This window comes from Solanum pennellii, chromosome 2 (genome assembly GCF_001406875.1).
Source record: "Solanum pennellii chromosome 2, SPENNV200".
NCBI lineage: Eukaryota > Viridiplantae > Streptophyta > Magnoliopsida > Solanales > Solanaceae > Solanum > Solanum pennellii.
In genome coordinates this window covers 53,120,423-53,135,067 of record NC_028638.1, presented here as the reverse complement: position 1 = coordinate 53,135,067, position 14,645 = coordinate 53,120,423, and the positions used below count along the sequence as shown (strand labels likewise).

Here is a 14,645-nt window from a genome sequence, read left to right as displayed (position 1 = left end):
CCCCCCCAAACCACCCCTTTCCTGAAATTACACATGACCTTCCTCTTTTCTTGTTTTTACTATACTCTCTGCTCCGCTTTACAAACCATGAGGATGTGGAGATTGTTTTCCATGGAAATTCAATAAAAGTATGATTTCACAAGGGTTGTTGAGGAGTTGGTTTTCAACAGCCTCGATGCAGGTACCACCAAGGTGTACTAATTTACCCTTTCAAAGTTTCAATATGACTCATGATTTTGCTAGGTATGTAGAGTTATGTTGGTTATTTATTCTAGCTAAAGTTGAGTTGGAACATACATATTGGTGCTTAGGTACTTATAGCCCAGCTAATGGAGATGCTCTCTTTACTCAAGCAACATCGAATATTGCCATTGGATGATATGCATGATTTCCCAGTCAGCTTTGGCCTTAAATGAGAGGCTTTGACCTCTACTTCCGATGTTTCTTTGATGGAAATTGTTACTAAAACTCATGAGAGTTTATTTGGTAGTATCCATTAGGATAGGTATGAAACTACTAACTTGATCTTTATTCTTGCCGTTGTTTACAGGGCAAGTGTTTGTACCCTGGAAGTGGTGATTGTAGACCGATGTTGGTACAACAGGGCAAGCGTTTGTACCTTGGAGTGGTGATTGTAGACCGGTGATTGTTCAACAGGGCAAGTGTTTGTACCTTGGAATTGATGATTGTAGACCGATGTTGGTACAACAGGTAATTCTGTATAAGCCTTTCTGATACAAGAAAAAGATGAAGACAAATTATAGTTTTCCATTTCAATTTCCCCTTCCAGCAACAACTTACTCAAAGATGGAGACAAATTATAGTTGTTTATACTTCAAGCCCACTCTATGAGATCATTGCTATATGGAATCCATTCAGCGTTAAGGTAAGGTAAATTACTTGGGTGACATTTGTCTATCGTTTTAAAAATTGACTTTTCTAACTTAGAGTTCAACTGCTCGTGTAACCAGAAAAAGTGATTGATTTGCATTGCTTTTCTATTTTCTAATTCTATTAACGAAATAGGAAGTTCCTTAAATTGTTCTGACCAAAAAGATACTTCACTTGTTCAAACTGAAGTTATCTTTACAATAATGTATGTATAAAAATTAAATTGGACAAATAAGGTGATTTTTGATGATGTTGAAAGTTGATTTATATATGTCTGTTTAGTTTAAATTCAAAAGTTTTTTGGAAGTTTGCGAGCTCGATGCTATTTTTTACTAAAAGCTAGCAAAAACTCGCAGTTACTATGCTTTTCATTAGGAGCTTAAAAGGATTTAGTTTTTTTCTTGATTTGTCTAAAAGGATTTAGTTTCTTTACTAAAAGCTAGCAAAAGTTAGTTTCTTTGGTTGGTATTTCGTCAACACATCACTTGGATTAGTTTCTCTGTGGAAATAGTTGCTTTAAAATCCAAATAAAGTGAACTGGCACCTTTATTTATCCTGTATTAGTTATTCCTCTCCCAGTAGTTAAGATTTGTAACTTCACAAGTCGTAGGGCTTGACTTTCTTAATTGCCTTCAAAAGGAAGTTCTTAATAAGTTAAGTAGATGACACTCTATTAGAGTAGTCTGAATTTCAAGTAGGGTAGAAATCACATACCACTTCGCATTTCTTCTCAAGGAATGAAAATATATGCAAAATATTTCGTAGGGCCTTTTGTGTTTTTCACATTCAGTTTATGAATAAGATGGTGTAATTGAAGCTTTGTCTTATTTCTTATCACAATTGAAGGTTTGTGTTATTTTGTGGGGCAGCATCTTGCCTAAACTCAAATATATAGCTGAGATTAATTATATTGAACATTTTAAAGTTTGATACATTTGAATTTCCTCTCGAATCTTTAGAGTTCTAACTTTAAATATTTTGATTATTTCTTTTTTTTTTGCAGATTTTTGGTTCTTGAGTTGCACATCACCTTCTACTTTTCTTATTACTTTTTTTTTGCAGATTTTTGGTGCTTGAATTGCACATGACCTTCTACTTTTCTTATTTTTATTACTCTCTCAGGTATAACTCAATATGACAATCTAACATGTTCTCTCTTGAGCTAAAAAACTGTTGCATGGCATGGCATCTCAACTGGGTATGTGAAATTTTTGAGGAAAGTTTCATTCCATGTTTTTTCTTCTCTGTCTCATAATTTAAGGCTAACTGATGCTTGCATCCATGGCAGGTTCCTAAGCTTTTGAGCTGATTCGTTTTTTGACTTGGGCACTTGGCAAAGTTCTGTTTCTTTCCTGTCCCTCACCGGACCACCCTTTTCATGATATTTTACGTGCACTCCATCTTTTCTTATTCTTATTGCTCACTCTGCTCCGTTTATACACAATGAAGATTTGAAGATTTTCATCCTTCGATGATCAGTTGAACATGTTGCCTGTCGAGCTAAAAAACTCAAGCAACAGAACTTCAGGCGGGTCTATGAGATTTTGGTCAAAGTTCCATTTTTGGTCTTTCTTCTCTGTCTCATTGGCAAACTGATGCTTGCACAGCCATGCTGGTTTCCAAAGCTTTTGAGCTAATCGTTTTGACGCTGCAAAGTTCAATCTTTTTATACATTCAAAAAGTTTACATGTAAGCCATTTGCAAATCAGTCTTACAAGGGAAAGGTAATATAGTATTGATTGTAGTTGTTAATACAAGATTAGGAAATGACATCAACTATTGGACATAAGAATTGGGATTAGGATTCATTGGGAATAAAGCTACACTGTATAGTGAATACATAAGGGCTGGGAGAAATTGCTCACCTACATTCCAAACCTTTTACTACACTCCAGAGCTTATTCTCTTTAGCATTCCTGTTCCTCCCTCTGAAAGATATATGCCTGTCTAAGTGGAGAAAACAAAGCATGACAAGCACTTCTTCTCAGTCTAGTTATTCCATTCTGAGGTGTCAATACACAGTTTATATCAGTTCGATGCTCCTTCTTGTTGAAAGCACACTAACTAACAAGATTCTTTTGCATGTGTTTTATAAGAAAATGGTTGTTTTCTTGATAATACAGGTTCTGTATATTTTGGGTGTTAGTCTAGATGTGGATCTGTTAGAATTCCTTCAACAGGTTAGTCCATCTAAACATATTAGTTCTCATTTTTCACGCATTCATTTGATTAAATATAATCTTTCTCATGTGGAATCTTGCTTTTATGTTCTTGCTTAAATGTGAATAAACTCCCCTGTCTTAATGTTACTGCCTTCGATTGATGCCTTCCTTTAACTTATTCCTCCCTCTCATTTTTTCTTTTGATTACATCAAACAAGAACTGGAGGATATGAATCCGAAGGCTTCAAGCGAATTTTTTAAAGATGGTGCTTTTATATGTCTTTCCCCTTTAAACGTCATCTTTAGGCATACTTTTGGTATTCTCTTCTATTAGTTTTCCATTTCAATTTCCCTTGCATCAACAGCTTATTCAAAGATGAAGACAAACGTATAGTTGTTTATACTATAAGCCACTCTATGAGATCATTGCTACATGGAATCCATTCAGCGCCAAGTTAAGGTTAACTACTATGGGTGGCATTTGTTTACAGTTTTAAAAATTGACTTTTCTAACTTAAGAGTCTGATTGTTTGCGTAAATCCGAAATGGTGATTGGTTTACCTTACTTTTCTATTTTCTAATTCAGATTATGTAATGGCAAGTTCCTACAATTTTTCAGACCAAAAAGGCAACTTCATTTGTTCAAATTGAAGTAATCTTTACAAAAAATGTATGTATAAATATAAAACGAACAAGCAAGGTGATTTTTGATGATGTTGAAAGTCGATGCTATTTATGTGTCTGTTTGGTTTAAATTCACGTGTTTTTGGAAGTTTTCGAGCTTAGATGATATTTGCTTTATTAAAAGGTAGCAAAATCTAGCAGTTACTATGCTTTTCATTAGGAGCCTAAAAGGATTTAGCTTCTTTGTAGAAAAAGGAAATGCGGTCTTACCTTTCCTAGTTTTATTGATAAATATTATTGTTTCGTATTTGATGAATGTAGAGGTTCAAGAAATATTGTTATACCTTCTCTGTTTATCCGTATTTAAATCACTATATTGCATTTATGATCGTTATGTTCTCATCTATTGAAATGTATTACCTCCCCTAACTGAGAATTTATTTATTATGTTATTATTTAAGTTATTGACATAGAATGTCCTCTCCAGGTTGAATGCAATATGGATTATTTGTACATGTATGGAGAAATCCTCAGCATTCTCTTACCTTGAATGAAAACTGGTGCTGTAGAAATTTCATAAATTGGTGATTTTATGAAGTTTATATTGCAAACACATTTCTTTTGATAAATATACTATTGGTAATTGCAAAATGATGTAGACTCACACTTAGTCCTGAATACAGATCTTTACATATATAAATTATATTACTAACATATCTACTTTGTTCCTCTCGCGTATCTCTTTATAGAAGCAAGTCTTTGGTTGGTATTTCGTGAACACATACTTTCTATGTTGGAATAAAATGAAAGTATTAAAGATTTATAACTTCAAAGGTTGTAGGGGTTTGATTTTCTTCAAGTGTGTCCACTTATTTCAGTATGTTGTTCTGGCAAAAGAAATCGGAAGACTTATATTTGGTTGACAATTTACTATATCGTTATCTTTGTTTTGCACAGTGTTTTTGTTTTCATTGACCTTTGTATAAAGGAAATTCGACTTTATATGATAGCGAAGCTTACTCTTTAGTACCCCTACTTAATCTTATGTACTCTTGTGATGTTTGACCGAGTCATCTGTTAATAGGGGGAGGCCGCTGTTTATTTCCAGACGGATTTGGTGATAGACGTATGGAGGGTAAATGCTTGCTGCCAAATATGCCCTGAAAACAGGATTCCTTACCTGGGCATATGTCTAGGCATGCAAATTGCTGGGATCGGGTATGCTAGATTCATTCTTGGGTTGCAAGATGCGAACAGTACAGAGTTTGATACCAACACCCACAGTCTTTGTGTAATTTTTATGCCGGAAATTAAGTTCTGATACTTTCCCTTCATCACGAATTTCCCTCATGATCTTCATGTGTTTTAGGTCTCATTTTAGCAGCGGCTATATTAATCTGTAGACCAGGTTCACAGGGTTCAAAAGCGCATATGGGTGGTAGCATGTGTCTTGGATCAAGAAGAACATTTTTTTTTTAATGAAGTAAGGTGATTTCATTAGAAGGCATCAAGAAGATGTGAGGTAAAATATTACAGCAAAAAGAAGGGGTCTGCTCCTGTACAAGAATTTACTCAATAATTAAAGAACAGACAAAACCAAATTAAGATCAATAGTGGTCACAGGGCCTGGTTGAACCAACCATATAAGTAGACTAAACAGTTGGATTTGAAATCCCATCTAAACATCTACGATTCCTTTCATCCCAGATGCACTAAAAGATAGCAGCAGGCACCATACCCCATGTTTTTTTGATGGGTTTCCAACTCTCCACGAACACTAGCTCTCATAGGCTTCTTTAATACTATTTGGCATGACCCAGGTAATTCCAAAAAATGAGAAGAATATACTCCATATGACTGCTGCTAATTTACAGTACAAAAATAGATGCCTTCCAAAAACTGATAAGAACGTGTTTTCAAGTCAAAGGTTCTAAATCCGCAAAACTCTAAGTACTTCCTTTCCTCTAACCTCACTGCATTGACTGTATCTTGATCTGAAGCCATTCTGGAGAACTTCTCCTATTGATATTACCAAGTGGCAGCACTACATCTTTTCTCAGATTTGGCACCCGGAGCTTTGTAGGTGAGAGGCACCATCATAGATATGATGTTCAACACTTTCTTTTTCTTTTGCATGGTCTACATGTCTTTTCTTCTTTGAAATGAACATGGTCTAGAATTTTTGGTTTAGAATGTTTGTTAAAAGTTGAAAATCGTGTCAAGTAAGAGTATGGGAAATTATATGTTTTCTGATTTTGTTAATGTTTTGAGGATCAATAGTGATGGGCTGCAGAGAATATGGCAAGTTGTGCTTTTATGCAAGTTTAATCGCTTAGACTAGTTTCACAAAAGACAGCAGTGAAACTTCTCAATGAATTCTTATGTTCCTTTGTTTGCTACTTCTGATTACAAGGGCATATGCTATATATAAAAATTGATATACCTTTTTACTCCTAGTATGATGCTCCATTCTAGTATCACAAGTATTTTTTTTTTCCAAATGAATATTCTTATATCACAGCACTTTCTTTTTTTTCCGTGATATTTACTTTCTTGTAAGACTGTTCTTTTTCTGTGATATGTTTGTTATTATATGTTGAATTGTGAACATCTTTCCTCTAAGGCGTGCACAGTTTGCTTACATGCCATCTTAGGCACATCTCTCTTTCTTAGTTTCACGCTGGACTAATGTATGATTTCAGCAAGAGCAGCCAGACGGACTACTATAGTGAGTCTAGCGTCTACTAGAGTAGAGTTAACTGAAAAGGTATAGCAGCCTTTCCGAGCGAGCCTCTGGGATCTCCTGCTATAGGCATTAGGACCTGCTATGTTATAAGGTTGATGACAATGGTAAGTATTAGTTTCTTTGACATTGATCTGATGCATTTGATCTGCAGTAAGTTCTGCTCAATTTATTATAGTAGTTCATCATTTGAAGTAGTACATAATTTTTTTTGCCCAACAAATATGATGTTCATAACTTGGGATTGTTGTCTTCAATATAATTTGTTGTTTTACTTGTAATTGGGAAAACTGGTATGCTGTCTGGCCTTTTAACTGTAGTTTTGTATGCTTGCTTTACACCAGCTACATCAAAATACAGCCATTAAGATTAATTGCATGTTTTTCCAACAAGTTTGGGTTTTAAATAAGAGGGGCTCTGAGCTCTATTGCTGCCGTTTCTTTGTTGGAAGCTAAATGGATATTGTAAGTTTTTCAGGTGAAGTTCTTTTGAGTTTTAGGTTGTAGTATCCATTAGGATAGGTGTAAAACTAGTTACTTGGTCTTTGTTCTTGCCAATGTTTACCAGAGGACAAGCGTTTATTCCTTGGAATTGATGATTGTGGACAAAATGTTGGTAGAATAGGTAATTCTGTATAAGCCTACCTGATACAAGTGTTGACTACTGCTTGCTAATAAGGTAATTTCTTGGGATTTTCCTCTTTGTAGTCATTGTTCGTGATGTATTTTACTACCAATCAGTTTGAAGGAAGCAAATGCACTCCAAGTCTTTCTAGTTTTCTCACAATTCAAACAAATAAATATTGATTTACTTACTTTACTCCTAAAGATCTACATTGTTCTGATTGATCTTTTGGTTTCCATATATAACCTGGAAGCTGTATGAAGGTCTTACATTCTCTGAAATAGTCTTTGCTAAGAATTTCTCTTGTGCTTCCCAGTATCTCCATCTAAATTGTTGATATTGAAATGTTAACAACCTGTTTGAATTTGCAGGTCCTTCATTATTTCTACGTCCACTTATTTAGTATGTTGTCCTGGCAAAAAAAAAAACAGAAGACTTATATTTGGTTGACAATTTACTATATCGTTATCTTTGTTTTGCACAGTGTTTTTGTTTTCATTGACATTCGTATAAAGGAAATTCGACTTTGTATGATGGCGAAGCTTACTCTTTAGTACCTACTTAATCTTATGTACTCTTGTGATGTTTGACCGAGTCATCTGTTAATAGGGGGAGGCTGTTGTCTTATTTCCAGACGGATTTGATGATAGACGTGTGTAGGGTAAATACTTCTTGCCAAATATGCCCTGAAAACAGGATTCCTTACCGGGGCATATGTCTAGGCATGCAAATTGCTGTGATCGAGTTTGCTAGATCCATTCTTGGGTTGCAAGATGCGAACTGTACAGAGTTTGATACCAACATTCACAATCCTTGTGTGATTTTTATGTCGGAAATTAAGTTATGATACTTCCCTTTTATCATGAATTTCCCTCATGCTCTTCATGTGTTTTAGGTTTCATTTTAGTAACGGCTATAATAATCTGTAGACCATGTTCACAGGGTTCTAAAGCGCATATGGGTGGTAGCATATGTCTTGGATCAAGAAGAACGTATTTTTTTGTGAAGTAAGGTGATATCATTAGAAGGCATCAAGAAGATGCTCTGTAAAAAATTACAGCAAAAAGAAGGGGTCTGCACCTGTGCAAGAATTTACTCAATAACTAATAAACAGACAACCAAAAAAAGATCAACAGTGGTCACAGGGCCTGGTTGAATCAACTATATAAGTAGACTAAACAGTTGGATTTAAGAATGTGGTTAGGAATTGAAATCCCATCAAAATATCTACAATTCCTTTCATCCCAGATACACTAAAAGATAGCAGCAGGCACCATGTGCCATGTTTTATGATGGTTTTCCCAACTCTTCACTGACACCAGCTCTCATAGGCTTCTTTAATGCTATTTGGCATGACCCAGGTAATTCCAAAAACTGATAAGAACATACTCCATATGACTGCTGCTACTTTATAGTGCAAAAATAGATGCCGTCCGAAAACTGATTATTAGTTTCCGAGCGAGCCTCTGGGATCTCCTGCTATAGGCATTTGATGACAATGGTAAGTATTAGTTTCTTTGACATTGATCTAATGCATTTGATGTGCAGAAAGTTCTGTTCAATTTATTATATTAGTTCGTCGTCTGAAGTTGTACTTTCTTTTGAAGGATCATTTGAATTCTTACCTTCTTTTAAAAGATCATCTGAAGTTGTACTTTCTTTTGAAGGATCATCTAACTTTCTCTTGAATGATCATCTAAAGTTGTACTTTCTTTTGCAGAATCATCTGAATTTGCACTTTCTTTTGAAGGATCATCTGAAGTTGTACTTTCTTTTGAAGGATCTGCAGTTTCACGAGATGGACTGGTGGTGATGGATGGGAAAAGGAAATGGTGGTCTTTTTTTCACAAAATGTTGATCTGACATCATCTTTTCTATTTTACTGATACTGCTGTGCATAATTTCCTTTGCCTGACAAATATGATGTTTGAATGATTGTTCATTGTTGTAGTCCTATAGGATTGCATACATCACTCAATTGGTAGGTTGTATGACGGTTTGTGTTCATTAGTATCTTTTCATAGGTGTTGTTTTATTTATGGTTTTGCAGTTTTATTTGTAATTGGGCAAATTTGTAGTACAAGCAAAAAATATTGATGCTTACACTTCTTATTTGTTCCAACTGAAGTTGAGTTGGAACATACATATTTGTGCTTAGGTACTTTTAGCCCAACTTATGGAGACAACATATGTGCCTGTTTCTTTCATCTTCTATTATGCTTCCTTTTTGACTGGCCACTTCAATGAACTATTGTTTCGTCTACTTCCTTTGCACCAGCGACATGAAAAGGCAATGCTTTTGTTTGTGATAATTCCTCGAATAAATACCATATCTTGATACTGTTCTTGTTCTTGACTTTCTTGGAAGGCATTAAAAGATAGCAATTACGATGACAGTGTGGAAGTGTTGTTAGCAGCTGAGTTAGGTATGGATTGTACCGACTTTTTTGGGGGGTATTTATAATAGTTCCAAATCCCAATCATTGCTTGAAGAAGCCTTAACAGGCAATACATTCGTTCCACCTCTTTTGGTTCTTGTTGTTCTGGAAAGGCGTTAAAAGATGTTGCTGAAGCCAATGTAGGCTTTTGTTTCTCCTTGATCTCTTCTTGTTGCCTTTGTGTAGCATTTCAGAGTGGTAAGTAGTGCTCTTCTACCTTCTTTTCTTTACAAATTATTTAGGTGCACATATTGTACGTTTATATATATATATATATATATATATATATATTGTGTGTTTTATGATGATTAAAAAATATATACTTTTGTGTAGAATGGTTGAAAGTTTGAAACGGATCACTTCGACTACAAATTCAAAATATAATTTTTTAGGGTAGGGGGAAGGAAATATATATATATCTTAAAAATTTTAAATTATAAATTTTATATGTTAAATCAATCTATAAAAATTGCGCATAAGTTATATAGGATGATAACGAATTTCACATTATCAATGGAATAGACTTTTTTTTAATTAAAATGAATAAATATGTTTAGAATAAAAATTTATAGTATAAATTATGTATTAACTAGTTTTTGGAAACTAAAAAAAATATAGTTTTTGTTTTTTCCGTGTTTTTTTAACGCGTTTATTTCTTTAGAAAAAAAAAAGCGTGTTAGAAAGCTATAAAATACGCTAACACGCTACCTGGGCATTGGGTAAGTCATGCTCAACTGAAACGGGAACTTCATACGACTACCGGCGGCGTACTCCGGCGCCAGAGTACGTCGCGTATGCCGCCGCCTCAGAGTACGAATCAAAATTCTGAACTCTAAGTTAATTTTCTCCATGTATCTGCGTCCTTTTAAGAAAAATCAAGAACTTATGGATCTTTTTGAAGTTACTCCCATATTCTTAATGCATATTTACAAGAAATAATGAAATTGTTAGTTTCAAGAAGTTGACATTGCAAATATCAAGAAATTCAAGAAAACTTTCTTTCTCCAAAAAAAATTCTGTTGATTTTTTCGTAGTGTGTGTTGAAGATGTTCTAGAATTTGTTTTTACTGTTTAGGGGATGGGGGACAATAAGAAAATGCCCGAGGCTGTTTATCTTGTATGATTTCAGAAGAGTTGTTGAGGAGTTGGTTTCAAACAGCCGCATGTACCACCTAGGAATTGAATGTTGTGGAGTTGTTGTTGAAGTCTCCACTCACAACTTTTAAAGATAGTGTATCGATGTTATTGATGCTGACATCATCTTTTCTATTGTGTTAGATGCCGATGTACATAATTTCTTTGCCCAACAACTATGATGTACATAACTTGGAATGGTCGTTGTAGTCATAGGATTGCATGCATTACTCAACTGATAGGCGGTTTGTGTTCATTAGTGTCTTTTTATAAATGTTCTTATATTTATTATTTTATGGCTTTACTTGTAAATTGGAAAAACTGGTATGTTGATCACTACATGTTTTGGTTATTTGTTCTAGCTGAAGTTGAATTGGAATTTGTTCACAAGAAAAATTTCTGTTTTTCAGAAAAAATAGAGCCCTACCAAAAAATTTAGGTTGATCTTCATTCTTCGGCTCTGGAGGTTGCAAATGCAGCTTTGACCTATCAAATATGCTAACACTGTTGATCTTTGGCATTATTCTAGGGACTCAAGAGCTTTCGAGGATACTTTTTTATGTACCCTTTGCTTCAAAAGGTATCAACTTACCTCCTTCAGGTTAGAGTTACTGAGTTATTATCTTTCTCTTCTTTGAATTATTAAAAGAGAATAATATATATTAATGATTTGGATGCTAGAGGAAGTATCTTCATTTGAACATTGAACACTACTCTAATGTTCTAATAGGGGATTAAGGAAAAGCTAGAATAGGCTCTGAGGAAGTGACAAAATTCTTATTTTTCTTTGATTAGTGCAGGAAGTGGGAGCAATGTAAGCAGAGGACTGTGTTTGGTTCCTCTTAGTTTTCGACTGCAGACCATGCACTAGATCAAATTTGAGAAATTTGCACTTTTTAGAGTTACTGAAAACTGATTACATTGTCTGATTCTGTAGACATTTTGCTATGAACCGGATAGGAAGCTATGGACTTCAATGCCATTTTATTGTTAAAAGTGCTGGTCATCACTTGCTCGGAAGACGTATTTTCAAGTCAAAAATTCTAAATTTGGTAGCATGCGTCTTGGATCAGGAAGACGTATTTTCAAGTCAAAGATTCTAAATTTGGTAGTTGTTACTAAAACTCAAGGGAGGCCAAATGAATATCGTAAGGTTTTGAAGGTAAATTTTTTTTGAGTTTTAGTTGGTAGTATCCATTAGGATAGGTGTAAACCTACTAACTTGTCTTGTTCTTGGCACTGTTTGCAGGACGGCATTTGAAGGTAATAGTTCTTTTGAGTTTTAGTTGGTAGTATCCATTAAGATAGATATAAACCTATAAGCCTACTAACTTGGTCTCTTTTCTTGGCACTGTTAACAGGATGACAAGTGTTTGTACTTTGGAATTGATGATTGTAGACAAAATGTTGGTATAGCAGGTAATTCTGTGCAAAGCTACCTGCGATTTTAGAGATCTTATGGTATGCTGTCTCGTTGACATTGAGTTGATAAATAAGGAGTAGTATCTATATCTGGATTACTTAGAAGTGGCTCTAACAAGTTTTTACTCTGGTTTTTGATAACTTCTGCAGTGTGTTAGAATCCACATTGTTTGGAGAACGAAAATCCACAAACTCTGCGCACCCCCTTACATCTAATGCTTTACCTACAGAGGATGATTTACTGAATAACAAATTCAGTGCTTCAGCTAGATCCAGTTATAAAACAGACTGCCTGTTAGGTTCTGGATTAGAGGAGTCTTAAACAATTGTAGCTGGCAGATCAACAGAGGATGCCTCATTTTGGGGAGTCTCTTGAACTTCATAAGATTCAAATGTGATGCATGTGAGAAGGAAAGCATTTATGTGGAGCTGTTCTTTGCACAGAAGCCTGATACGATCATCTTATCGATTTCTTTAAACAGATTGCTAAAAATATGGTTCTGGCCTACCATCTTTTAGTAGAGACTGTCTCCTCTGCCACCATATCCTGAGTATGCTATTGTTAAGTCTAACTCTGGGCATTAAGTTAATATGTTTTGGTTTGGTTAAAGCAGGATTTGATTCTGATTCACAAAGCTGCGAACATCTGTCACACTTCTTGCAGTAACATTCTCTAATACTTGTCTTTTTCATATTATACACTCAAGAAGTTCAGTACATGTAAACCATTTGCAAATCAGTCTTAGAAGTGAAAGGTGTTGTAGTTATTAATACAGGATTAGTTGCTCACCTACATTCTCAAACCTTTTACCACACTTTATAGCTTATTCTCTTCAACATTCATATGCCTCCCTCTGAATGATATATGCCTGTCTACATGTGGAAAACAACTCCTGACGAGCACTTCTTCTCAGGTTTCTTGCTCCATTCTTGAGGTATCAATAACAGTTTATATCAGTTATGTGCTGCATCTTGTTGAAAGCAAGAAGGATTTTTGAGGGTTTAAGCCTTTCAAGTGTCATTTGTGGCGCATTGTCTCTTAAGGTTCGAATTCCCGTAACGGATGAGTATTTACAGGCAAAAATCTCTTTATAGTAGATAGTCCCTGCATAGCATAACTCGTTTATTATTCCCCGCGTTAGGATCCCTACATTATTATTTATCAATTAGCAGTTTTTACATTATTATCACCGTAAACATTCCCTGCATGACTAATACTTTAACCAAATAATGTCTTACTCTTCTTTATTGCAATTTTGTGATATTTCTGAAGAAATGGAGAGTGTCATAGGGTGCTTTATCTTTTGTTCCATCACATTGTGATCGTCTGGGAGTGTATATTCTTATGTAGAAAGTGAGGCCCATGACAAAATGAACGTGAGTCCCTTTTTACATAGTCAATGATTATTATCTTTGAACATTACACTAATTGTCATGTTGTACAGCATGCTGCAGATGAGTGAATTCATTCGTTTTGAAGAACTGCTTGAGTAGGTAATGATTGCCTAATAACTCATTGATGTGTCATTTCAATGTAGTGTGTGTAACTTAGTGAATTATTAGGTCCTATCTGGACAAAAGAGGACAACAACCTATCTTGATTTTGAGCAAGATTCAGTACGTTTATGGTCATCTAATTTGAAATGGATTTTCCTTGTGCTTGAGAGTAGAGACTCAAGAGCTTTCGAGGATACTTTTTTATGTACTCTTTGTTTCAAAAGGTATTAACTTACCTCCTTCAGGTTAGAGTTACTGTGTTAGTATCTTTTCTGTTCTTTGAAGAATTAAAAGAGTGAAATATATATTAATGATGATGATTTTCTTTGATGAGTAGAGGAAGTTGGAGCACATGTAAGTAGAGGACTGTGTTTGGTTCCTCTTAATTTTCGACGACCATGCTCTAGATTAAACTTGAGAACGTTTGCACTTTTTAGGATTACTGAAATTTGTTTCACTGGTTGCATTGTCTGATTTTGTAGACATTTTGCTATGAGTTGGATAGGAAGCTATTGACTTCAATGCCATGTCTTTGTGAAAATCTCTGGTCATTATACTCTGTATTTTTTCTTCATTTACCATATGTAAGTTATGAGAGGAGTTGCTTGACTTTGATTTCAAAAAAAGAAGAAGAGAGGAGTGGTTTGACTTATCGGCACAACAAAAGATAAAAAGGTGAGGTGGGAAGGTGTGGTTCCTCTCTTTAGTCAGTATACGGTCTAAATGTGGAAAAGAAAGCATGACAAGCATTTCGTCTCAGGCTTTATATTCCATTATGAGGTATCAATACGATAGTTTACATCAGTTTTGTGCTCCTTGTTGAAAGGAAGAAGGATTTTGAGGGTTTAAGGCTTTCAAGTTTCATTTGTGCACATTGACTCTTAAGGTCTATTTTATATTTTAATTGGGTTGATTATAGTGAGTGAATTATGAATTATTACTTCTAAGGGATTTTTTTGGTTCAAATACCATCAATAACAAGACAATGCTAGAGGCTCTCTCTTTTTGAATTATGACGCCTTGAGACTCTAATAGCTTCCAACTTATTTCAGAAAACTGTTCATGACATCATTCATGTTTTAGGTATACTCTACTAGCTAACAAGATTCT

At 34.8% G+C, this 14,645-nt stretch overlaps 2 long non-coding RNA genes across 51 annotated transcripts in view; both read left to right on the top strand.

The window, feature by feature from the left end:
- Positions 1-13,684, top strand: part of LOC107010567 — a 22,432-nt gene extending 8,748 nt beyond the window's left edge. Inside the window, exons 11-20 of the long non-coding RNA XR_003576380.1 lie at positions 551-711; positions 791-886; positions 2,014-2,089; positions 2,180-11,217; positions 11,417-11,778; positions 11,866-11,879; positions 11,978-12,035; positions 12,189-13,082; positions 13,312-13,415; positions 13,484-13,684. This is a non-coding gene — a long non-coding RNA (uncharacterized LOC107010567). The remainder of the gene's footprint in view (positions 1-550; positions 712-790; positions 887-2,013; positions 2,090-2,179; positions 11,218-11,416; positions 11,779-11,865; positions 11,880-11,977; positions 12,036-12,188; positions 13,083-13,311; positions 13,416-13,483) is intronic.
- Positions 1-14,645, top strand: part of LOC107010566 — a 61,086-nt gene that overhangs the window by 30,038 nt on the left and 16,403 nt on the right. The gene's annotated exons all lie outside the window — the stretch shown is intronic.